Source organism: Chrysemys picta, chromosome 7, assembly GCF_011386835.1.
Source record: "Chrysemys picta bellii isolate R12L10 chromosome 7, ASM1138683v2, whole genome shotgun sequence".
NCBI lineage: Eukaryota > Metazoa > Chordata > Testudines > Emydidae > Chrysemys > Chrysemys picta.
This window is the reverse complement of record NC_088797.1, coordinates 122,972,004-122,998,700: the sequence shown is the minus strand read 5'-3', so window position 1 is coordinate 122,998,700 and position 26,697 is coordinate 122,972,004. Positions and strand designations below refer to the sequence as shown.

At 45.0% G+C, this 26,697-nt stretch overlaps 1 protein-coding gene across 3 annotated transcripts in view; it reads left to right on the top strand.

Annotated features, from left to right (window-relative positions):
- SORCS3 (sortilin related VPS10 domain containing receptor 3) overlaps positions 1-26,697 on the top strand; it is a 530,373-nt gene that overhangs the window by 67,868 nt on the left and 435,808 nt on the right. Inside the window, exon 1 of one of the 3 annotated variants that reach the window (XM_065552530.1) lies at positions 21,400-21,534. The exons of the other annotated variants lie outside the window; for them this stretch is intronic. The gene's annotated coding sequence lies outside the window, so the exon portion shown is untranslated. Of the gene's footprint in view, positions 1-21,399; positions 21,535-26,697 lie in introns of those variants that run through there. 3 annotated transcript variants of the gene reach the window in all.

Sequence of the window (26,697 nt, the reverse complement as noted above, 5' to 3'; positions counted from 1 at the left end):
TTTGTAGAGATGTGTCATTTAAATAAGCAGCTTTATTTATGTTTTAACTTCAGGTCACCGACAAGGCTAATAAATTAAAGACTGTCAGATGGTTCAGGGCTTTTCACTAAGGTTTTGCCTCTGTCATGACGCTGCACATGGAAACCTTTTGGCTACTTTTGTGGCTGTATTTACTGAAGGGAGTAACTGAGTGGTATTTGTGGGAGTGACAAGCAAACATGCTAATAAATAATAGTGTTCTCGCTCCATGGTTTGTCAAATGGGAGGTTTGGTACTTAGAGATTCAGTTTTCTTTACTGTCCCTTTTGGAGAATACACACTGTAGTTTGTCATTCATTATTATTTGTTTTTTAAGGCAGTGTATTGTGCGAGTCTACGGGGAAAGTTAAATGCTTGAACTTGACGTTGTATGGAGGTACTTTCATGTATTATCAGGGAGAGGCAGATGCAGTCCTGCGTTTACCCAATTTTCCAGTTGGGTTGAATCTGGTACAAAGAGGTCGAGCAATTTGCCCACGGTCACACAATGAACCAGTGGTTTGGCTGAGATTAGGGCTAAGGGTTATGATATCTCTGACCGCCAAGACTACAATGCTGCCTAACCTAAAACCGTGAATCACGTATTTTCTTAACTGGCAGTAGAAGTAGAGCTGTAGGAAAGGAAATTAGAAATACATGGAGGATATTAACTCATATCCCGGCATTATACTGGAAGTCTTGGGGCAGTGAGGAGGGCATATGTATATGATTCAATTCTCAGTCTACCAAAGCAATGAGTAGGGAAGTGGGATATACTTTCCCCATCTTGTTCTCCTTTGCATTGATTGAAAGTCTGCTCTCTCTTGCCTAGGATAGTGGGCTTTTTTTAAACTATCAGTAAAGATTTGTTTAGTGAAACAGCAAATTTCCAAGCAAACACTTGTGGTGGGAGGTTCTTAAAAAAAAAGAAAAGACTGTAATAAAAAAGATCAGGATCTTGGTTGGGAATATAAATGAATCTCAATCCCCTTCTCAAAAGAGAGACCTGCCCATTCAATGCATTGTGTTACTCAGGATTTTGATAATCCACTTCATATTAAAAAAAAAAGAGAGAGAGAATTTCAGTTTCACTGAAAAAAATCAAACTCCCAAGAGTCAAACTTTTGCTGTCTGTGTTTTTGCATAGGAAGGGTGGCCTTGAGATAGAAGCAAAGGGCCGGGAGTCAGGAGAGCTGGGTTTTGTTCTTGCCCCTGCCTCGTGTGACCTTAGACGGGATTATTAACCTTTCTCTGACTCATCTTCCCGGGTCACGCTGCTTACCTCCCCGCAAAAGGGTGTTGTGGAGCTGAATTCATTTCTGTTTATAAAACACAGAGATCCTCGGATGGCAATTGCTGTGGAAATGCAAAATATTATTGATGCAAGGGGCGGTTGCAGACTCTCTATGCACATCCATTAAGAGTGGCTTGGCGTGACATAAGCGACTGAACTTGAAAAAGAGAGGATTTTACATTGGACATAAGGCAGACATTTCTATCGGTAAATTGGGTTACCCTAGAGAACAATTTATTGAGAGAGGTTACTGAGGCTGCCTCACGGTAGGGATGAATAATGCGGCTGTAGACCAGAAGAAAAGGCTCATTGGAAAGGCTTTTGGAAACTCAGGAGAAATTTTGCTAAAATCTGTTGGGATCATTTTTGGAAAATCCACAGGCTTTTTATTTTAAAGCGAATCCGCTGGGAACACACACAGGACACAAATATGCTGTTAGTTGAGTATTTGTATCCTTTAAACTTGTTATGTCACCCAATCTTTTCTCTCTCTTTTTTTTTTAACTATTCCCCATCTGCCTGAGAGTTTTCATTGCTCCAGACAGTTTCCACTGCCCACAAACTTCCTCCTACCTGTGGAAATCACTTTATCTGCTGGATTTTTCTAACTCTCCTTGCCCCACCCAGAGTTCTATCCTGGGGAGCTAAACTATTCCATAGAAAGTTTGATGATTTGAGTCTTTAAACCTTGCCACCTTGGTTCTATAGAAGAGCCTTTCAGATGAATCCAACCAGCCATGCTGGATAAAATAAACCTCAATGGATGTCTCTCCTTAAATTATCACAATTGAAATAGTTGCTGGGACTTTCCCCCCACTAGGTTTCAGAGTTAACACCTACTTTGAGATGAATGTGGCAGTTTACACCTCCTTTAGAGTTACTCTTTCATTCTGTTTGCAGACTGACAAAGACTGCACTGCAGTGGTTCATGTTCAGAAGGGGTTTTTTCACAAACAGAAGAATTGGAAACTTAATATTTTAAAGTATTTTTTTTCCAGAAAACATTACAAATAGCAATTATCCATAGAGAGACCCAGACTTCATGCTATAGCACAAAATATAGCTGTGCTTACTGGTAGCAGGCCCTGTTTTGGGGGTTAGTGTAGCGGAAACTACTGCAAGGGATTGGAGTAAATGGTCCAGAAGTCCTTTTAATTCTTTATTTTCGCTGGCTCATGTAGAGGCAAGTCCCACACAAAGATCTGGAGGCAGGGGGAGAACAGACCCCTTTGGATCATGTGGATACACAGAAGCACCAGAATTCTTTCCCTCTCCTTGTGCAAATGAGGCCTCCTGCTCAGTGGGCTGACAAATGACCCCAGCGAATGGAAAGTGGTATAAGAACTTGCACTGCTGTCAGCTCGTAGTCGGGAGTGACTCGAACAAATGCCTTTGGCAATAATCTGATGAGATCGCCGAGCTGCTAACATACAAATTGTTTGTCATCGAGATATTGCTCACCTTCACAATGGTGAATTACAAGCGGGGGAGCTGTAATATGTGCCAGGTGGCTTTTAATTAAGGTGCCTAACAATGCATTATACGGTGGGGGGAACATGAGAGGGAATTATTTATAATTCCAAATGGATAGCTCTGTTGAGAAAGGATTTTTAGTCAGGAAACGCAGGCGTTGGCTGGCAAGCATGCATGACTGCTGGAGTGTTCCATTCTAAAATATTGACTTCTAACATTGAAGAGAGTGACGGAGTGACCAGATTAATTGTATTGCACTTGGGAGATATTTTAATGGCTGTGCTAACCGGACTTGTTTTCCAAATAGTTTTTGGCTATAGATGGTAGTCTCATCACCGCTGGATTCAGCTTCCGTGTCACAATATCTTAATGCATTTCCCTTCTCTACCATGCCTAATCATGACGTCTGGCACTAAAATCATTCTCTGGGACGTTGCCAGAAAAAAATAAGTTTTTAATTAATATTTCAAGGAGGAGGGGGTGGAAAAATAAAAGTGGAATGCTGACACAGGGAGGTTTTTGAGGTTTGTGTTGTGTTGCCAGGGCATGAGAAAAGATCCAGAGGATACTTCCTTCCAATTACTTATCTCCAGGCTGGTTTCATTGAAAAATTGGATTGATATCTCATGGAAAGAAACTTTAAGGGGTTTGCTGCTGCATGCCTTATGTGATGCCTCTAAACCTGCTCAAGACTGCAGATACTCTTGCCCCACAACCCTGCTTAAAGTCACAGGCCACAGCTGCTATCACAGCCCGTGATTGAAGAATGAACCGGTCATTTTCAGTTTTCTGGTTGCAGTCAGTTTCAGGGTATAGCTCAAAAGTTTTGGGTGCCCAAGGAATGTAGGATGGGGACTATGATTTGTACCCAAGATTTTGCAGTGATTTAAATGGAAACCAAACCAACTGTGTGTTTAAGGAGAAGAGTCATCTACTTGCAAGAAAAGATGCCGTGAAAGTTGGTTTAAATTGGGTAGAGAATGGATGGTAGGCAGGGGAGTTCTCTCCAGCCAGTGAGGTGGAGATAGGTATGTCCCGTATTCTAGGCAACAGGAAAATAAACCAGATCAAGTGACCAGGATTAGAAGGTAGAGATTTTGGGTAATAATACAGCAGTAACATCTGGGAAGTGTTGAAGTCTAATGATTAGAATGCAGCACTGGGAGCAAAGCATCCTGAGTTCTAATCCTGACTCTACCCAGTTACTTATTGTGGGACTTTGAGTAAATTACATGGGACCCAATCTGCCAGTCAGTGGGCGATTTGCAGGATCAGGCTATGTAAGCTCTTTGTGCCTCAGTTGACTCATCTGTAAAATGGGGGATAGAAGTGTCTGTTGTAAAGGGAGGTAGATCTGGATTAGGTTTGGGTTTGAGGCCAAGCTAGAGTTTGGATTCTGGTATGGGGATGGTAAGATGACAAGAAAGTGTGTAAGGATCTTAAACCGATACCAGGCCAGTTCTGGTTTTAGATCTAAGCCCAAGTTGTAGGGGCAGGTTGGGCTCTGGTCAGGTTTAAAATGAATCGGGTTTGGGTTTAAGGATGCAGGTTAGGCCTGCCCTGAGTTGTCAGGATTAGTTAACTCGCAGTGATTTGTGAGTTGGAAAGCAGTATGGGTCAAATCCCGTGACTCTAGAAGATCCACAGTGTGGCAGATGCAGCTCCATTGAAGTCGTTGGAGCTAGGTCAATTTACACCGGCTGAGGATCTGGCCTGGGATATTTCATAGCAGTGGAGCTGAAGGTGAGGGAGGGAACCTGAGGATCATTGAAGGCTATGGAGCCGAGTTCTGCGGCGGCTTTCTCCGCAGGGGTTCCTGGGTGGGCAGGGGAAGGGGACACATGGCCAGTGGGTTTGTGAACTTTCCAGATCTACTGGATTGCAACTCCGCAGATGGGTTGAATGCAAGAGGATGTATCAGTAGTAGTAGCTGCAGTCAAATTGTACCGGAGTCCTGTGCCCTATATTGGGGGTAGGGAACGATTCTATTCCCTTCCAAGCACAGCACGTGCCTTTAACTTTAGCTTTATTTAAGAGATGAGAATTTGGCCCTACGTTATTAATTCCTTAGAGCCCCGATCCTGCGAGTGCTGAGTGTGCTCAACTCCCATGTCAGGTAACCAGCTGACCTACAGCACCGTGAGGGTGTATGGCCTTCTCCCGTTTTAATTCCTCTTCCCTGCCCAGGATCTCTCTTCCAATATGCCCCCATCCCACCAGAGCTGACTCTGACTTTCACAAAGTCCAAATCGCCACTCGAGGTCCAAAACTGACAGCTGGTTTAGCATCATCTGCCATAGCTTCCCTGTCGCTGACACAGATCAACCAAATAACAATCGGATGCCTCCGAGAGATGATTTTAATAAAAAGAAAATCCCCTCACAGTAGTTTGATTTTGTTTTGCTTTATGGCTTTAGTCTTCTAAAACCAAACAGCGCAATTGAGAAGAAAAACACATACAAAGAACCTGTACAAAGAGGATATGATTATATAAATGTGATTTTAAAATAATCCTTGTCCATGTTATAACAGTACCCTATACTATTTTACTTGTCATGATTTTATCTGATTGTTTACTTTTTCAGCTTGGATGTTAAAACTAGCCCAAACTAGTCAGTCTCACTTTTAGTTTATAGTCCCTTTCACTTTCTGGTTCTCCTGCAGTGTCACATTGGGGTCGTGTGTGGGATCATAGCATGTCAGGGCCCTGTTTTAACATTTGAGTTTAAAGGTTTGATAGCATCCCTTTAATAAAATACTGAACCACACTTTACCTTAACGCACTAGTCTACTAGGGAATAATGAAATTATAGTGGCTTGATCAGCGAGCTGGGAACCAGGTCTAACTGGGATCCAATGCAGGCACTGACTTTGAATCTGGGATTTTCTAAACTATTCCAGGGATATAAGTACCCAAATCCTAACTCCCTTAGGTTCTTTTGAAAATCCCAGCCTTTTTTTCTGCTTCAGTTTCTCCATCTAGAAAAAGGGGATATTAATATTACATTCAGGGATAATGTGAGGATTAATTAATTGGCTAATGTTTGTAACACAGGTCCAAAGGGCGCTGTGGGTGCTAAATATCATTATGATGAATAGTTCACACTACAGTTAGGGGCAATTCCCAGTTTAATAGGCCGACAAACTGCCAGAATACAAAGGAAATCAAGAAAGGCGGAAGTTAAATAATTGCAGCATTGTAATTGTTTATTCTAAAACAGCTGAGGGCATGATACTTCTCCCATTGAAATCAATTGGAGCATGATCCTGGTAGTGTGACCAGACGTCCTGATTTTATAGGGACAGTCCTGATTTTTGGGTCTTTTTCTTATATAGGCTCCTATTACCCCCCACCCCCTGTCCTGATTTTTCACACTTGCTGTCTGGCCACCCTAGATCCTGGTCAGTAACATCTAAAGATTGTTGTGGGTGTTTTCTCCTTTATCCCTTGATATGAAACAGAAACACCAGCCAGACAGATCTGAAAAGCATCACGGGACTTCGTTGCCCAAAATAGCAGTGCTCTTAATTAACTCTAACATGACCCCATATAACCTCGGGGCAAAAGCTTTGGAAATGAGAGCTCTCGGGTTCTGCAGATTGCAAACACATCCAGTGCAGAGTCTAACACTAGAGGGAGTGTGGACGTTTAAAAAAATACAGTGAAATGCTGCACAAATGGGGAGGGGGACGTAGGGGGCTGTAAAATACATTATGGAAGATGGATGTTGCTAAAATATTAATACTGGAAATTCACTTGGCATCGTTGACTCAGTGCAACTCCAGCTGTAAGAGGTTTCCTTTACACAGGGAGGTGAATAGTCTTAGCACACGCCATAATCGAATGCTTTGTGCTCCCATCTCGGACCCGTTCTGCTGTTGCGTCTGCTCTCTTTTCCCCTTTGGTTTCTCTTTAATTACTGCCAGTGCCTGAAGATAGGATCTTGGTTGCTTGGGAGGCTCATCTGCTACTGCTGACCGCAACCCTCACCTCCAGCCTGAACCCTCTGCCTGCAAAATCCTTAGCATCTCCACAGCAGCTGCCTGTGATTGGATTGGAAAAGGGATGCAGTTAACTCTTGGAGCACTGGAGGCAAATCTCCCAGGCCTAGACTGGGGCAGTGAAGTCAGCTGATCATCACGCCTTAGTCCTTTCATGCCAGCCTGTAACACTCCTCCCCCTGCTATCAATCAAGTGAGGACCCTCTGACCCACATACTCTCCTGGCTCCCTGAAATGTACTCCTTTGTCTCTTCCCGCAGGCAGAAAGATTCTTAACCTTCACCCTCGCTTCTTTGCAGAGTGTCACTGCTGGCCACTTCCTCTTCACTTCCCATCATCACGCCTGGTCTAGCCCCTCTTCTGTGCAAGTGTGACCCACTGGTGAGTGTGTGTTATAGGTCTGCCTCTGGGCCTGGTCCACACAGCCTAGGAGTCAGGGGACTTCAGCTCACGCTGTTGCTCCTCGTGCGTTTAGCTCTGGAGGACTCTGGTTCAATCCCCAGTGTGCTGGCCAAGATGGGGTCGTCACACAAGCCTCTCTCATGTCTGTAGCATCCGCTCCCTCTTTCCTCCCCTTCCCTCTGAGGCAGGTCAACGCTGGCAGCAGCATGTTGAGTACGGATTCTGCCCGCCCCCCCAGCACAGGTATAAATAGCAGCGTAGATGGTGAGACACTGCGTAGGTCCATAGGATATGCACCTTACACAGCTCTCTACGCACCCAAGCGGCGCATCTCCCAGCCACACCGCTATTTTTAGCGGTGTAGTGTCCCGCTGCTTCCCTGATGTCGGAGCCTTTCCCTACTGCCTTTCCCTGCCACGTGCAATTACCCGCAGCAGTGTGGACACAGCCGGCCTTTCGCTGTGGCATGTAGCTACACATCCCCTACATGCCATTGCCAGTGTAGACCAGGCCAGGGTGGGGGTTGGGATGGGATCAAGGACTAAGACTGGAGTTAATCACATCCACTTAAAACTGCAGAGGGAATCCAGGTAGGCAGAAGCTCATTACCCCATTGTAATTCAACCAGGGGAATAATGCCACTAACTCAGGCTGGCCTTGTGGTTAAAACACGGGTGGGGGCATTGGGAGATCTGGCTTCAGTTCTAGTCTCTTGGTGGTTCAGCTCCCCCTCTGTAAAAGGATGAAAATTCCCTCCCTTACTGGGCTGTTACCAGACTGAAATGAATTCGTTTCATATTGTTTGTAAAGCAACGTGAGCGTGTCAGCTGGAAGGGGCTGTATGAATATAAAGCATTTTTGTGTTACTCTTGGAAACAGTGCGGCACGATCGCTAATGCTCCTAAACGGTGGAGCCCTTGGAACATCTCTTGGCCTAAGGGAAAAGAAAGCGATGGGTGGAACTGACCACTTGACATGAGCTGTGTCTGAAGGCAGGATAGAGCAGGGCTTTAAGCAAGAGCGAAAGCACTGAGGAGCCGTCGTCATTTGCACCCATCCTTGCCACATACACCAAAGGGGTTTTTGTGGGGCTCCTTGAATGCAAAGATAAACACTTAAAGGCACCCTTCACAAAGGGTGCCTCTATTGCAGGGGTGAGGTCCCTTTGAACCAGTGCCTGGCTGGTCTTGGCTGCCAGTCCAGCACTTTAGAGGTGATGGAAAATACTGTAGTAATAAAATTTAGCTCTTGTATGGCCCTTTTCATCCCCAGATCTCAAAACTCTTTACAAACGAAAGTCAGTAGCATTTCCCCCATTTTACAGATGGGGAAACTGAGGCACACAGTGGCAAAGTGACTTGCCCGAGCCTCACCTAGCGGGCCAATGGCAGAGCCAGCAACAGAACCCAGGTCTCCCACACCAGTTCCTTACCCACTGGCCCTCACTACTTCCTAAAAATATATAGTTTATTCTAATACAGTTTCAAACTCACTCAAGCTTGTGTTCCACTTAACAAGAGATTGCGTGAAAAAGGGAGAAGGAAGGAGGAGAAAACTAGGATGAAAAGTGGAACCAAGAGTGGGCAGAATAAGACTGTACTAGAAAGTTGCACTGCTTCAGCTAAAATAATTTTAAAATTGATCTACTTAAATTGGTGCAAACCCCTGACTTAAAACTGATTTAAGTGCATCCGCGACAGAGGCTGGCATCCTTTCAACTAAATCACTTTTCAGATCAAGTTTGTTAAATGGGTGCAATTTTCTGCGATGGACTGTGCACCCCACCCAAGGCCTGAAGGGGTTAAGGTGGCCAGGTGGGCCAATTAGCTGCCTGGACTGCACCTGGAGGATGAGCCAGGGAGCAAGGACTAATTAGAGATGAGGTTTAGCTGGACAGGAACAGGAGAGGTTTGTATGAAGGTCAGTAGCTGAGAGTAGCTAAGGGCTTCAGAGAATGAGGCTGCAGTTATTATCAGGATGAGGGAAGACAAAATAGCCCAGGGATACAGCAATAAGGTTTAGGATGGTTTAGATCTTGGCTCCTGATTAGAGGGTTCCCGAGCTGGAACCTGGAGTAGAGGTCCCACCTGGGTTCCCCTACCAGCTGCTGGTGAAGTTGCACCATTGTGGCAATGAATGAGAAGACTGCCTGAGACCACTGGTAAAGAAAAACTTTGATACCCCAGAAGAGGAGGAATACAGGACCTGACTGGAGGGCCAAGGCACGAAGCAGGAGCGGTTGAGTTCGGAGAGAGTGATGGAGGTCAACCACAGGAAGAGCTCCAGGCTACCGGCCCAAGCTGAGCCTCTGCTGGTTTCGGGGGAGAAGGGGGTGGAGTGTGGATGGGGCCACGGTCCAGGTTTGGGGAGGCTTAACCTCCCCTGCCCTGTTATACTCACCACCCATGCCGGTGACACTCTTATTCTGATTAACTTAAGTCACTTCTGAAGGGATTTAAGCCAACCCAAAGAAGCCACTCTGGTTCTGAAATAAGAGTGTTCACACATGAAGTTATACCAGTATAACTAGAACAGCTTAACGATACCAGTCTAATTATACCAGTCTAACTGGGAAAACTTTCCTGGGTAGATAAGTCCATAGTTTCAGAAGAGCTCAGACACTGGGTGTTGAACTCTGGTAAAAGTGTGGCCAGAAGTGTCACGGTAGGAGCTGCTGAGCTGTTCTGAAACTCTCTCCCCCCATAACGTCCACCCAGCCTCCGAAGGGTTAAAATAAATAAACACAATTAAAAGCCCAGCATGGAGCAGGACCCCGTTGACTTGATTGTTTTCAATGCTGTATTTTCATCAGCCTTCATTGGCAACTCTGCTGCGTTAATCAAGTCACTATAGCTGCCAATGTCACACTTTCAATTTTCATGGACCATGGATCTCTTTGTTCCGGGCCCCAGATTTATTCTGGTCCATCTTAATTAATTGAAGATTGTCCTTGTTGTTCGTTCTTGTGTTGACACAAGTGGAGAAACCTGCCTTTTCAGGTGGTGCGGAGGGTGATGTTTTGGTGACTCTTCCCTCTGTACTTGATTTAACTTCATGTTTCCTGAAGGCCAGAGGGAAAAATACAAAAATCAGGTGTGAGGAACAGCATGTTAATTAAACTTCACAGGAAAGGGGGGGATGGGAGGATGAATAAAGCCTTAAGAAATGCTACCTCACATCCTAGACCATGGTTGAAATCTTTTGCCAATGGATGGCTATTTGGGCCTCTTGTAAGATGAGTTGGGAGATCTTAGTTATTTTCCTCAGTGATAAGGGTTGATGTGGAAGTAGCCACCATGTGCAGTGGTGTTGTTGTTGGCAGCCTCCGCAGAGAGGCGGGAGCCTGCGTGAGTTGTGGAGACTTACCTACGCTCCCATTGGCAGCGGTAGTTACTCTGTGGCAGGGCTGAGGAGGTAGAGGTGAGGTGAAGTGTGTGTGTGTGAAGCTTACACGGCTTGTTGCCTCTGCTGTACCTGCTCCATGGATTAACTGACACCCGCCATCTCCAAGGCTGCATGTTCCCACCTGTTTTAAGCTTTTCTGTAGCACACGTTGCCATTAGAAGTTAAGCAGCTTATCAGCAATAAAGTCACTCTGTGTGTGTGTGTGTGTGTGTGTGTGTGTGTGTGTGTGTGTGTGTGTGTGTGTATTTTAAAAATGTGTAGAAATCCATTATAAAATATATGGCTGGATCTAGGCTATATAATAGCGATGGCTAGTGGGCTAAATTTTACCCCTAGTTATACCCATGCAGCTGAGAAGAATCTGGTCCTTATGTCTCTCTGGTTCCTCTAGCTTCTAGCTCCTTGGCTAACTCATTTAATTTTCAGCCAATGGGAATACAATATGCAGGTGAACCAAGGAAGATGACAGAAATGAGGGGAGGAGAGGGAGCAAAGAGGGTAGAGAAGTGCAAAATAATTGGTGGTTAGCTGGGGTCTGATGCCACAGCCCTTGCTCATGTGAGCCAAAGGCATTGCCTGGGGATGGCCAGTGGGATCAGGTCTCTGGACAGCATTGGTATTTAGGGCTATAAGTAGAAGGAAATAAAGAACTGTAAGCTCTTTGGGGCAGGGATTGTCATTTTCTTTATATGGGGAAATCTTAAATGCTACTGAATTACAAATAATCCAGGGCAGTGCTAGCCCATTGCGGGCCCCAAGAGGAATATTCCCCGCACACATAATAAAAAGTGAAGAGGGGGCCCCCTTGAGCTGCTTGGAGCCCTAAGCAATGGTTTAGTGTGCATACACCTAGCACCGGTTCTGCAAATATTAATCCCATGTAACTGTGGAGATTCTTGTTCACATGCATTGAGTATGGAAGCAGCAAATTACCAGCGACACTGTGCAGTTCCCCCCACCACTCTCTCACGGACCAAAGATCAGAGAGATCTGTTAGGATCAGATAGCTGGGATCCTTCCTGTGAAGGGTTACCCCCCACTCTGGGGTGCCACCTGATATAGGGGGTACCACTGAGCCTGCCTGTTCCACGAGCCTGGACTCCCCAGTGCTGTCCTGCTGAGCCAGGCCCTCAAATCTCCTCAAGCACACACAGGTAAGGACACACCCAACTGCAGAAACACACAGACATTGAAATCAGCTCTTCATGGGAAGACTCAGCTAAGGAACTACCCAGTACTTGAGTGCACCTCCCCTCCCCCTCCCCCGAAGTGCAACCCCCAAATTGTTTTGTCTTGTGCTGCACAGAGAACTGTGCAGCGTAAGCTCATGAAATTCGCTCCCTCCCTCAATGTGGAGGAAGATACGCACAGCTTTTTGCCACCCAGTTATGAATTCAAGGAACTGGTTTTAGAGAAAACCAAGTTTATTAGCTACAAGGGACAGATTTTAAGTGAATATAAGGGATAGCAAACAGATTACCTAGCAAATGAAACAAACTCGTAAGCTAAGCTTAATATACTAAAGAAGTGGTCATCATAACTAGTAATTTCTTACTCTAAATGTTGTTTTAGGCAGATTGCAGAGGTTCTTGAAGGCAAGCTGCTCTTGCTAGCAGCTGAAAACTCCAGGTATTTCTTTCACAGGCCAGACCCCTTCCCAGCCTGGGTTCAGTCCTCCCCCCGTCCGCCCCACTTTGTCTTTGTTTGCTAGGTGTTCCTAGCAGTCAGCCTGGGTGGGGATTCAGTGAAGAACGACTGCTCATTATGCCACTTCCCTGCCTTAAATAGGTTTTACATATGGTGGGAATTCTTTGTTTTCCAGTGTGGTTCCTCCCCCCCAGTGGAAAAATACTGGTTTTCTATCACATGATCCTGCAGTCTCAAAGCAGCCATGAGTCAAAGGCCGTTTGTAGCATCCCAGGAAAGTGGGAGATTAGCATCTTCAAAGACCTATTGTTCTCCCTGATGGTCTTGACTTGTCCCCAGCTAGCCAGCCAGACTGATTGCGTTCTGTCTGGTGGGTGTTCCCCATGTGCAAACACATTTTTGTAATACAGATGTATAGTCAATATTCCTAACTTTACATACTAAAAGATACATGCATACAAATAGGATAATCAGATTCAGCAAATCAGTACTTTTCCAGGGATATCTCACATGCCTCATCTTGCACAAAACCTATCCTAGTCATGCTATAATCCCCTATTATAACAATATTTGTATGAAGAATATGGGGTGTAGCGTCACACTTCCCCTCTGGTATTTTCTGTTTCTCTGATATCGGGGTGTGCCTGAGTCTCCTCTGGGCAGGATGCCAGTCAAGTTTGCTCATTTTCTCCTTGGTGGGCACCGGACCTGGGGCAGTTTCCCTCCCGCAAGCTCTCGGTGGATTGGGAATTCTCACGGACAGGCAGTGGTGGCTGTGAGGAAGCCCATGGAGATTTCAGGTTAATTATTTATTTAAACAGTCTCCCTCCGGGGTGATGCTTGAGCTTGACTTGTGCTGGTTCATTTTCCTTGAGCACTTGGGCTTTGCCAGCTCCTGCCGGGGGTGGGGAAGGGACTAGGTAGGAAATGATGAATGTATCTAATCAGAGAAATTCGAAATCAAACCAATCCCAACCCCAAATCCAGGCGGCGACAACCACCAGGAAATCCGATGTCCTTGTTCCTAGGTAACATTTCACATTGGTTGCTTGAGCACCTGGAGTCGAATCCCAGCCAGGAGCCGAGGGGGAGGGATGTGACTGTGGGGTGAGCAGTGCTGGAGTCTGGGGCATGCTCCGTTCAGGAGAGCTCTCACATGGTGGTATTGTTCGGAGAATTCTATCCTACTTATTTAGATCAATGGAGTTGAATGGGTCACCTGTACCTGCCAGGCCGCATAAATTCCTGCCGGATTAACTAAAGCTTTAGACCGCTGGTTAAGTAATCGATCCTGCCATGAACTGAAGAGAGAGGGGAAATGGATGCCAGCACATCTGCATTTCCCTTTAAAGGGATTCTGTCAGGCTGAGACTCACGGGCCAGAATCCAGTGTCACTTGTAATGATTTTGCCCTGGTGTTGCGCCACTCGGTCCTGATTCACACTGGTGTAAGTGGTATCCTAATGACTCACCATATGTCATCAAAATAATTTCCCCTCCTTGCCACTAATAGCACATTAGGTTTGCAAGAGTGATCATATTTTAAAAGCCCTTTTTACTTTGCACTGTTCATACTATTTAGGGTTGGTTTTTTTTTTTTTTGCATTTCACTAATAATGAGCCTTGGACACTGCAACTAGACCGGTCCATTTCACTGCCACATTGCATCCACTAGCAGAATGCTACTGTGGTTGGGTTCAACTTAAAACCAGAGAAGGAAGGTTTCTATTCTGCTCTCCTCTTCCGTTCAGCCCCATTCCTCAAAAATGTCTAATAAACATTTTTTTTTAAAAGTGTTGTCACAGGTCAATTTGCACCTTAGGGCTCTCACCAAAGACCACGCATAAAGTCAATGCTGTAATAAACTAAGTAAAGGCTTATTAACCAGGAAAAAGATGAGTTATTTACAAGGTTAAAACAGATAAACATACACCCCCAAATGAGTTGCAGTCTTGCGTTTCAGATGGTGATAAAGCTTCTGAAATGTACCAGCTCTATTCTCCTGCTTCTGTTTAGGAATGTTTGCCTCAGAGTCCAAACAGCATAAAAAGACCCCAAATCCTTCTCATCAGGGATTTTTATCCTCACCTCCCTAGAGTCCAAGCCGATGGGGCAAGCCTTCTGCATGTAACTTCTTTGTGGGTGGGTGTGGGGAGCAACTGACAAAGTCTGTGTTCCACATTTGAATTCAATAGCCCTTCCTGATGGGCAGGAGATAATACCTTCTGTAGCATCCAGCATCTTGCATTTGCTGAAGTTTTGGGTTTTTTTCCTCCTGTTTGAGTCAAATAGATTCAGAACAAACATTTTACAGCTACAGAGCAAACTCTTATGTATTGCCTTTCTAGCATGGGATACAGATAGTATAAGTAGGATTAATACATAGAATCTCAGGACTGGAAGGGACCTCGAGAGGTCATCTAGTCTAGTCCCCGGCACTCTGCAGCATGTGTGCGCCATTCCTACAAGCATTCCATAGGGGAAAGGCCCTATTTGGACACAGACTGGCTAACCTAGTGAGGAGGGCTTTAAACTAGGTTCGACGGGGACAGGTAAGCAAAGCCCACAGGTAAGTGGGGAACATGGAGACCTGGGAGATGGGTCGGAAACAAGAGGGAGTGTGGGGTATATTGGCAGAGAGAAAGGAGGGTCAGGACAAAACGGGGAGGCAAGATCAAACCAGTATCTTAGATGCCTATATACAAATGCGAGAAGTATGGGTAATAAGCAGGAAGAACTGGAAGTGCTAATAAATAAATACAATTATGGCATCACTGAAACTTGGTGGTGGGATAATACACATGATTGGAATGTTGGTGTGGATGGGTACAGCTTGCTCAGGAAGGATAGACAGGGGAAAAGGGAGGAGGTGTTGCCTTATATATTAAAAATGTACACACTTGGACTGGGGTGGAGATGGACATAGGCAACGGAAGTGTTGAGAGTCTCTGGGTTAGGCTAAAAGGGGTAAAAAACAAGGGTGATGTCATGCTAGGAGTCTACTACAGGCCACCTAACCAGGTGGAAGAGGTGGATGAGGCTTTTTTTAAACAACTAACAAAATCATCCAAAGCTCAAGATTTGGTGGTGATGGGGGACTTCAACTATCCAAATATATGTTGGGAAAATAACACAGCGGGGCACAGACTATCCAACAAGTTCTTGGACTGCATTGCAGACAACCTTTTTATTTCAGAAGGTTGAAAAAGCTACTAGGGGGGAAGCTGTTCTAGACTTGATATTAACAAATAGGGAGGAACTTGTTGAGAATTTGAAAGTAGAAGGCAGCTTGGGTGAAAGTGATCATGAAATCATAGAGTTTGCAATTCTAAGGAAGGGTAGAAGGGTGAACAGCAAAATAGAGACAATGGATTTCAGGAAGGCGGATTTTGGTAAGCTCAGAGAGCTGATAGGTAAGATCCCATGGGAATCAAGACTGAGAGGAAAAACAACTGAGGAGAGTTGGCAGTTTTTCAAAGGGACACTATTAAGGGCCCAAAAGCAAGCTATTCTGCTGGTTAGGAAAGATAGAAAATGTGGCAAAAGACCGCCTTGGCTTAACTACGAGATCTTGCATGATCTAAAAAATAAAAAGGAGTCATATAAAAAATGGAAACTAGGACAGATTACAAAGGATGAATATAGGCAAACAACAGAGGAATGCAGGGGCAAGATTAGAAAGGCAAAGGCACAAAATGAGCTCAAACTAGCTACAGGAATAAAGGGAAACAATAAGACTTTTTTTATCAATACATTAGAAGCAAGAGGAAGACCAAAGACAGGGTAGACCCACTGCTCAGTAAAGAGGGAGAAACAGTAACAGGAAACTTGGAAATGGCACAGATGCTTAATGACTTATTTGTTTCGGTCTTCACCGAGAAGTCTGAAGGAATGCCTAACATAGTGAATGCTAATGGGAAGGGGTAGGTTTAGCAGATAAAATAAAAAAAAGAACAAGTTAAAAATTACTTAGAAAAGTTAGATGCCTGCAAGTCACTAGGACCTGATAAAATGCATCCTAGAATACTCAAGGAGCTAATAGAGGAGGTATCTGAGCCTCTAGCTATTATCTCTGGAAAATCATGGGAGACGGGAGAGATTCCAGAAGACTGGAAAAGGGCAAATATAGTGCCCATCTATAAAAAGTACAGAAATTACAGACCAGTTAGTTTAACTTCTGTGCCAGGGAAGATAATGGAGCAAGTAATTAAGGAAATCATCTGCAAACACTTGGAAGGTGGTAAGGTGATAGGGAATAGCCAGCATGGATTTGTAAAGAACAAATCATGTCAAACCAAGCTGATAGCTTTCTTTGATAGCATACCGAGTCTTGTGGATAAGGGAGAAGCTATGAATGTGTTATACCTAGACTCTAGTAAGCCATTTGATATGGTCTCGCATGATATTCTTATCGATAAACTAGGCAAATACAATTTAGATGGGGCTACTATAAGGTGGGTGCATAACTGGCTGGATAACCATACTCAGAGTTGTTGTTAATGGCTCCCATTCCTGCTGGAAAGGCATAACGAGTGGGGTTCCGCAGGGGTCTGTTTTGGGACCGGCTCTGTTCAATATCTTCATTAACGACTTAGATATTGGCATAGAAAGTACGCTTATTAAGTTTGCAGATGATACCAAACTGGGAGGGGTTGCAACTGCTTTGGAGGACAGGGTCATAATTCAAAATGATCTGGACAAATTGGAGAAATGGTCTGAGGTAAACAGGATGAAGTTTAACAAAGACAAATGCAAAGTGCTCCACTTAGGAAGAAAAAATCAGTTTCACACATACAGAATGGGAAGAGACTGTCTAGGAAGGAGTACGGCAGAAAGGGATCTAGGGGTTATAGTGGACCACAAGCTAAATATGAGTCAACAGTGTGATGCTGTTGCAAAAAAAAAAAAAAAGCAAACGTGATTCTGGGATGTATTAACAGGTGTGTTGTGAGCAAGACACGAGAAGTCATTCTTCCGCTCTACTCTGCTCTGGTTAGGCCTCAGCTGGAGTATTGTGTCCAGTTCTGGGCACCGCATTTCAAGAAAGATGTGGCGAAAGTGGAGAGGGTCCAGAGAAGAGCAACGAGAATGATTAAAGGTCTTGAGAACATGACCTATGAAGGAAGGCTGAAAGAATTGGGTTTGTTTAGTTTGGAAAAGAGAAGACTGAGAGGGGACATGATAGCAGTTTTCAGGTATCTAAAAGGGTGTCATAAGGAGGAGGGAGAAAACTTGTTCACCTTCGCCTCTAAGGATAGAACAAGAAGCAATGGGCTTAAACTGCAGCAAGGGAGGTCTAGGTTGGACATTAGGAAAAAGTTCCTAACTGTCAGGGTGGTTAAACACTGGAATAAACTGCCTAGGGAGGTTGCGGAATCTCCAACTCTGGAGCTATTTAAGAGTAGGTTAGATAAATGTCTATCAGGGATGGTCTAGACAGTATTTTGTCCTGCCATGCAGGCAGAGGACTGGACTCGATGACCTCTTGCGGTCCCTTCCAGTCCTAGAATCTATGAATACCGGATGGAGTGCCGCCCCTTTCTATTGGCCACCCCAGGCACCTGCTTCCTTCTCCGGCCCTGCTCCAGACACTCCTAGGTTCACAGGGCAGTGTTCTTGAGGATGCCTTCTTTGCTCACCAGATGCCTAATAGGAAATCAGAGTATTATTCCCGGGGTTCTAAAAAAAGCAGGCAGTTTACTGTAGCAAATCATACATGCTGGCCTTGAGCTGAGGCTGTTAACTAACACAGATACACTATTGCTAATGGTGGATTTCTTAGAGCAGAGGATGGGGAAAGCGCTGTCTCAGGATTTCTGTTTAGCACCCTCACTGTTCTATACATTGGGATAATTGTTCTGAAGCACTAAAGGTGCTGATGGGCCAGGGCTTGCCTTGCAAATTATTTGGAGTTCGTTCTTCGTTATGAAACTGCAGCACCTGTGCTATCTCCTCAGTGTTGTCCTAGAAAATTTGCCTAGACAGAGCCATAATTTGATGAAGCCAAGATCCAGGAGCTTGGTTGTGATCTTGCTGACTCCAGGGTAAACCCGGAATAATTCCTCCAGTCAGTGACAATGAAAAGCTGGTGAGATCAAACTCAGACCCTAGAGTCTTTTTCAAGCATGCTACATGGCTCAGGCAGGTTGGGGATGAATGAAGTGCTCCCTAGGGATAGGTTGCTGGTTGAATCTGTGTTTCATAGTAGGTAGAGCTGATTAGAAAACCATTTTTCATCCCACAAAAAATTGAGATTTAAAAAAAAAATCAACCTAAAATTGAGCCAAAATACCTAAATTTGGAAAGGTTTCCTTTGTGAGATGAAATTCCAAAACAAAACTAATTCAGAACATTTCATTCTGATTTTTTTGACCCTTTCTTTGTTAAACTTTGTATATAAAAAAATTGAAATGAAAAGTTGTTTCGAAATGAAAAATCAAAAGCCTCTTTCCAGATGTCTTTCAAACAGAATGTAGTCAAAATTGATATGGTTTTGTGGAAAAAATTTTTCATTTTGTCAGAACGGCATTTTCATATGAAACTGTTTTGACAGATTTTTTTCAAACCGCTCTAAAAGTTGGCAAGAGTCAGAAAAAAGACATTGGTGATTAACCTAGGGTGACCAGATAGCAAGTGTGAACAATCGGGACTGGCAGGGGGTAATAGTTGCCTATATAAGACAAAGTCACTAATATCAGGACATCTGGTCACTTTAAATTAACCATAATAAACATCACAGACTACTGAGGTGCCTGGTACATCAGCAAACTGTCTCCTGAAAGGGACTTGGCAACCCAAGGAGACAGCAATTATTTAAACAGCATTCAGAGTTCTGAGAACTGGGCAGTGTCCAGACAGCGTGGAAGGCAAAAATGGCTCTTGGGCCTCCCTTTATGCTGTCATCAAAACCTGACCTATGAGGAAAGCTTAAACTGGGCATGTTTAGTCTTGAGAAAAGAAACCTGAGTGGGGTGGGGGTGAGGGAAACAAATCTTCAAACATGTTAAGGGCTGTTATAAAGAGCCATGTCCACTGAAGGCAGGACAAGAAGTAATCGGCTTAATCTGCAGCAAGGGAGAGCTAGGTTAGGTATTACGAAAAAAACTTTCTAACTATAAGGATAGTTAAAGGTGGGATCAGGTTACCTAGGGAGGTGGTGGAATCTCTGTCACTGAAGTTTTTAAAGAACAGGTTAGACAAACGCCTGTCAGGGATGGTTTAGGTTTACTTGGTCCTGCCTCACCGCAGGGGGATGGAGTAGATGACCTCTTTAGGTCCCTTGCAGCCCTGCATCTCTCTGATGGTCTGAGTCTATGATGCTGACTGGTGCTGTCAAGTGGCTTCCTTGGCTCTGAACAACATCTTGTTTGCTGGGGTTTGACTGCAGCACTGTCTGGCTCTGGCCATAGCTCGGCTGGTAGGACACTCCTTTCCCAACCCCAGCCCAACTACCCATCTACTTGCTTCCCTGAGCAGCAAATCCCGCTCCCGCTGCGCCTCTGAATGCTGACCAAAGCCCATGGAATTCAATGGGAGTTTCTCCATTGAGTTCAATGGGCTTCGATCCTGACTGGATTTAGGATCCTTGGCTACTGAGTAGGACTGAGTTGGGGTGAGTGCAGTACACGGAGATCCCTGGCTAGAGGGTGCTGTTAAGGTGGGTGTATTATTGTGAATCCCTTTTAATTCTTCTCTTTCCTGTTTAAGTAGCCCTACTTTTTGCTACTGCTCGTCATAGAGGGCCTGATCCAAAGTCCAGTTAAATCTATGGGAGTCTTTACATTGACTTCAGTGAGTTTTGGATCCAGGCCCATATAGTTTCATTATAATTTATTCTATTACAGGTATATATTTTAATATAGGAAGTACACATGCAAATGCAGACTGCACAATAAAACACACAATAGAGTACATCACTACATGATGATGGCCTTGCTCCCAGAGGAGTCCGTTATCAAGTCTCGTGCTTCAGAGTCTACGCTGATCAGTGGGTGGTGGTGGGGGTGTCAGGAAATCTAATTTTTCTACTGTTGATGGTGGTGGTGGGGCACTTGAAATGCATATTTGGCTAGGTACTCAAGAGCTGGGGGAATGGACAGGGAATCTATTCCTTATCCCTACCATAGACTTCCCTGTGTGACAGCGAATGAGTCCATTCATCACTCTGTGCCTCAGTTTCCTTGTCTGTATAATGGGGATGAAAATGTTTACATACTCTTATTTCAGGGCACTGAGATCTGTGGGAAGAAAGCAATATATAGGGCCTGATGCAGGCCACAAATTAGCAATATCGTGCATGCTTAGCATTAAGCACGTGAGTTCTCATTGACATCAATGGATCTGTTTATACACTTAAAATTAGGCATGTACTTAAGTACTAGACCTGGGCAAAAATTGCCAAATTATTTTTTTTTGCAAGAAATGTTGAAAATGTTTCAGTTTTTATGAAAAGCCAAAACTAACCATTGAAAAGTACTTGGGTTTTCAAAAATGGTTTTCAGTTTCATTTTTTTTCTGTAAAAATGTTCAGGGTTTGAAAAGTGAAATTTTAAAACATGTAAACAGACTATTTTTGAGCAAAATTCAGTTTTTCCCTTTGAACTTGGAAAATTTTGATTAAAACAAATTCTGTTATATTTTGCTCAAAGCCATTTTCACCCCAAAATAAAGTTTCATTAAAAAACTGTCAACCAGTTGTGTTAAATAACCTCGCTAAAATGGGGCTAGACGGTCCTTTGAAATCTGGGGGAGTCCTACCATTGTCTTCAACAGGCATTGGATCACTGTGCTTGGCCTGGTATGTACAGAGGAGGCAGTGTGGCATAGTGGATAGCACACTGGCCTGGGCTACTGGAGATCTGGGTTCTATTTCTGCCTTGGTGAGTGACTTGCTGGGTGACCTAGGGCTAGTCACTTGACCTCCTTACGCCTCAGTTTCCCTATCTGTAAAATGGGGTGTCATGGTGCAGTAGGCCCACCTGCAAGGTGAGTCAGGGCCCCATCTACACATGATGGGCTTCTTTAAGGAGAATGAACCCATCTTGGCCCACCTGTAAGTAATTAACTGCCTAGGTGGCTGTTTGGCAGTTAACTAATTAAAGAGCACCTGGGTCCAATAAAAAGTTCCCAGAGCTCAGTGGAGAATGCTCCTAGAAAGAGGAGGTTTCTCAGGGAAAGAGCCCCTGAGAAACACAGCAGGAGAACTTCCATGAAGGACCTTGCTGGGATAGTATGCACACCTTTATCTGGGGATAATGCTGGTTACCTCCTGATGGGAAAACACTCTATAAGAAGTAGGTGTTGATGTTACATGTTGTACTAAGATGCTTTTTCTTTGTCATCCTTCTGTGGCGAATCAGGAGTTGGCCCCTGTTGGAGGCAGGCAATGCTGTGATCTGTTCTTTGATCCTACATTCCTAATCTTTCCCCAGGTCTTGTCTACGCAGCATAACAAAATTCTGAATGTCCCCAGCCAGCCGGTGGCTACTCAATCAGTCCACAGGGATTTGTGGTCCAATAGCTGCTACATAAACATTACAGTGAGAACTCAATTTCTGATTCAATATTTAAAGTGTAATTTAATCTCAAACATGGGCAAAGTGCAGGACTGGGGATTTTTTTTGGAGGGGGGGGTCCTCTCTGGTTATTTAAAATGAATTAGTTCTGATGAAATATTTAGCTTTTAAACAACAAATTGAATATATGGTGAATTGCATTTTATTTATTAATGGCTTTGCAAGGAGATTTGCAGGGAGTTCTGCAGAAGTGTGTTGTGTTGTGCTATTGCAGAATATAGTAATGATTGTAATATTGTGATGAATTATTAATAGGCGCTGTGCCTGCAGGAGTACATAGGTGACAGATTTCAAAATTGCTTTTTGTTTTGGGGGGGGAACGTGGTGTTCTTTCAGGATTTGGGGTTTCTTGTGTGTTTTTTTTTTTTTTTTTGGGGGGGGGAGTTAAAGCAAGGACAAAATAAGTGCAGGCAACCTGACATTTTTTCCCATCTGCCTTCTCTCCCTCCCCCTCCCCCCAAAATATGTCTAAAACAATTAAAAGGGGCTGCTTGCCTCAATACTATTCCTCTTCCTCTACTGCAGCTAAATCTGATTGCAAAACAAGAATAGTTAATACTCTGATGGAGCAGTCCCCCCCCCCCCCCCAACCCTCCTGGATTGTCCTGGAGTCGAAAGAGTGTCATATGATGCAACATCCAGACAAAATTGGCAACCCTCCTCCCGCCCCCCCACAATCCTCTATCTTCCTTGTTCAGTGGTGAGGCTGCTATGATGTTACAAAGAGGTTGTGTGTATTTTCTGTGCTGCTGTGTGTGCACTCAGTTCTGTGATGTAGTAGCATAATGGTACAGTCTAGGTGAGCAGAGACTACAGCTAATTAAACAAAACAATGCTTGTTTTGTTATTACCTTGTGCTCCTGCAGCTGACCTCCCCTGTGGCTTCCTGTCATCAAAATAGATTTGGGGCTTCCTGGGAGAAGGACTGTCTTTTTACTACTATTTTTTTTGATCCGTGTGAAACCTAATGGGACCCAGACCCCTCATTGGGAACCCTTGGTTGCTACTGGGACCAGAAGTCCCATCACTCGGGTCACTTAGAGATAGACACCAGCTATATTGTAGGAACAATTCTGAACTCTTTGTGGGAAAGGGCAAGGTTGCCTTAATTCTATGAGCTGGAACTTGGATGTTAATAAACTGGAGTGGGCTCAGAGAAGAGCCGCAAGAATGATTAAAGGATTAGACAACCTGCCTTAGAGTGATAGATTCGGGAAGCTCAATCTATTGACAAAGAGGTCAAGGGATGACTTAGTTACAGTCTACTAATATCTACATTGAGGAATGCATTATTAAATATTTATCTTCCATCTAGCAGAGATAGGTATAACACTGGCCAATGGCTAGACTAATTCAGTCTGGAAATAATGCATGAGCTTTTAACAGAGAAAGTAATTAACCAGTGGAACAATTTATCGAGGTTTGTGATGGATTGTCCATCGCTGACAACTTCTAAACCTAGACTGGTTGTTTACAAGATCTTCTCTAGGAATTATTTGGGGGAAGTCCTTTGGCCTGTGTTACACAGGAGGTCAGACCAGATGATCACAACAGTGCCTTCTGGCCTGGAAATCTCAGAATCTGTGATTCTGATGCTATTACTCACCATGGAAGTACCTTACTCTGAGAGGTCTGACTGAATTTGATGGGACCACTTGTGGAGTAAGGTGCTATTCACCATGAGTAAAAGGTATCCGAATCTGGCCCGGTGATTCCAGTATTAAAACTCAGTCACATCCTCAGGAGGAACATTATTATTATTTATTGATTGATTGATTTTTGTATTCCTGGCCACCTACAGGCCCAGTGGTGGACCAGGACCCAATTGTGCTCGGTGCTGTATAAACACAGAACAAAAAGTCCCTGCCCCAGGGGGCTTACAACAGCACTGCCTCCTCCTCCCCCATTCACGGCTGTATGACGCAGGTGTGTAAGTTTCGGGGAAAGGCAGGTGTGGTGACATGCCTCCCTTTTAGCAGGAAAGAAGTAATAAGAGGGATGCAGTGGCCTCAAAAGGCAGTTGAGACCTCAAAACACTGTGAAGCACTGGGGAGGGGAGTGGGGTCAAGATGGGCCAACTCTTGCTCTGATTTGCACTGGTGAAAATTTGGAATGACTCCATTGATCTTAGCAGGATTTCAGAGGGGCAGCTGGGAGATTTTTGGCCCTACATCCCATCTTTGCTGGTGGCAACTCTTGTTTCTAGGTTTTTCCCTAGTCCAGACTCCCCCAGCACAGGAGGAAAGGACTAGATGACTTCTTGTGGTCCCTTCCCTATATTCTATCATTTGTTTCTTAGGATTTAACCTGCTCGTTCTGTGCTAGGTCACCCGAATCCACTAGGGGCCCAACATTGTCAGCCTGAGTGGGGAAAGATGCTCAGACATAACCAAGACTGGTGCCAGAGCAAAACCGTAAGGTGGGGCGAGGCCTCATGGTACGATGGCATCTCAATGAATTGCCCTGTGGTGTGCAGATCAGTGAGTGGATGACCTTGCAGGGAGTATGAGCAACGAGCTAGGGCAGAGCGTGTCCTATGGGGTGGCATTTTCTCCTTTGGTCTGTCCCTAAAGGCAGTGGGAGTTGTAGTGAGTTTCTCATCGTCTCTCAGGATCAGACCCTTAGTTCCCAATTATGCCTCCTCCCCCTGCTGCCTTCCACAACTGTGGTTGGTCCCAACCCACAGGAACCAGCAGGGTTCTGCTGTATACTGGGGGGGAGGGGGGAGAGATCCCTTGTGCCTGGTGAAACTCTGCTCTTGGTGGAGCAGTGGGGTGCGGCTCTATGGAAGGTGGTACAGACAGGGGGCGGGGCTGGAGCCTCCCCCACTACACGTACCTGGGTGCAGGTACTTGGGCCATAAGGTTTACTCCAGACCTAAGGATTAGATGCCGTGATGAAGGTTGCCAGGGGAAACCCAGACAGGCTGGAGCAGCAGCTGTAGAGAAGCTTACTCCAGCTCTGTGGACCGGGAAGGAGGGCAACTCACCGCTTTGCTTTTGCTCTGCCCCCCAGAGCCTTGCTGAGTTAGTGTGGCTGGGCTCAGTGAAGAACAGAGCCGCCCACCTACTCTGTGGTGGTTCCCTCCTGGAGCCTGTTGCACCTGTGCTTTGCAGCCTGCACTAGCTTCCAGCTGGTCCCCAGGTTCAATCCCAGGGGTTGGATTTGAGGGGCATTAGCTCCTGGTAACCTCAGAGGCTGCCAGTCTCCTGTGTCCCATCCTGGTGGCTGAGATCAGCTAGGCTTTTGGGGGGTGGTGATGTCTGGTTTTGCTTTCTATTCATTCATTATTGTGCCCTTACATTGTACCTGAATACGCTCTATAATTGTACCGAAACACCACCCACCTAAATAATAAATGCAGCAGGTAGAGATTGTCAGCCAAATTCTGACAGGTGCATCCTGTTCTCGTCCCCTTGAAGCCCAGGCTACAAGCCCTATGTGAGAGAGGTGCTGCCGGGGGGAAATCTAGAGATGAGGGTGGGGTTGTGTCCGAGCTCTGAGCCAGACCCGCAATGCAGATTTTCTGCTTCTGGCTGGGGGCTGTGTGTCTGTGGGGGTGGATGCCGGCACAGAGAAATGCTACTTTTGCAGCCGGTGAGTGTGCCCATCAGGAGGTGGCTCTGACACTTTCCCTACGCAGGAGTAAGGAAAATAACAATATTTAAAAAACAATTAAAACATGACCCCCAAAATTGCATGCTACCGTCTCTTATGGACTCCGTCAAGACCCTGTGATCTTTGTTCATTCTAAATAATTCTATAGAGCTGTCCATGGAGCCTCACCACACTGCTCGGAGCTAGGCTGGTGCTAGTCTCCCTCCCATTTTACCGAAAGGGAAACTGAGGCACGAGAGACTCTGCAGCTACGTTTTCCAAAGTCGCCAGTGATTTGGGCAGCTACAACTTTTGGGTGCTCAACTTGAACTGATTCTCCTGAGCCCCTGTGACTCTCATTGCCTTGAGCTGGAGTTGTGGGACCCTAAGTGTCTCAAATTGGGCACCTTAATAATAATAATTAATAATAAAAAAAAGTCACCCAAAATCAGTGGCCAATTTTGGCCTACGTAGCTTGTCCAGGAAGCTTGGGGCAGAGTGGGAGCTAGAACCTGCAATCTCCTGGGGACATCATCTCGGTCACCAGACCAGGGTTTTGGAATGCCCAAAGGACCTGTCCCTAGAGAATCCATCTCCAATTTTACACGGAGCCCCCTGCATACTGGGATGGGACTTTAGGCGCTTAGGCGGGACTAGGCAAATGTTCACGCAATGCATATGTGAGGTCAGTAAAGCTCAGCTACTTCTCTTGCTGTGGCATCTCAGAGCCTTGATTTAAGGCGTTCCCTAGGGCGCATGAGAACCAGCTCTCCTGATGCCCAGGTCTGCACCCTCCCAACAAGACCACCCATGTGAATGGCTAATGCAGAGGTAAAGCAACACTAAGGGGAAAAAGTATCTTTTGATTCCAGTGATTCCTTCCCCCCCAACCCTTTCAAATGAAGTAGTAAGCTTACGAGAAACCCCCTTATTCTTGATTTGTCGTCTCAGTACAGGATGGTGGCAGTGGGTGAACTATTGACTTTCCCCTCAGTCATCTAATAGGGTGACCAGATAGAAAATGTGAAAAATCCGGACGGGGGTGGGGGGCAATAGGAGCCTATATAAGAAAAATTCCCAAATATCGGGGCTGTCCCTATAAAATCAGGACATCTGGTCACCCTAGTCATCTAATGACCTTGCTCTGAAGCCCCCAATTAATTCACTTGTCCAATTACCCTCTTGCTTTCTAGTAGGCCTTCTCTGGGTTGCCAGGCAACTGGGAAAGGATTGCTAGGTGTGCATATTTGTTATTAGCAACCAGTGTGTTTTGTTTTCTTCTGC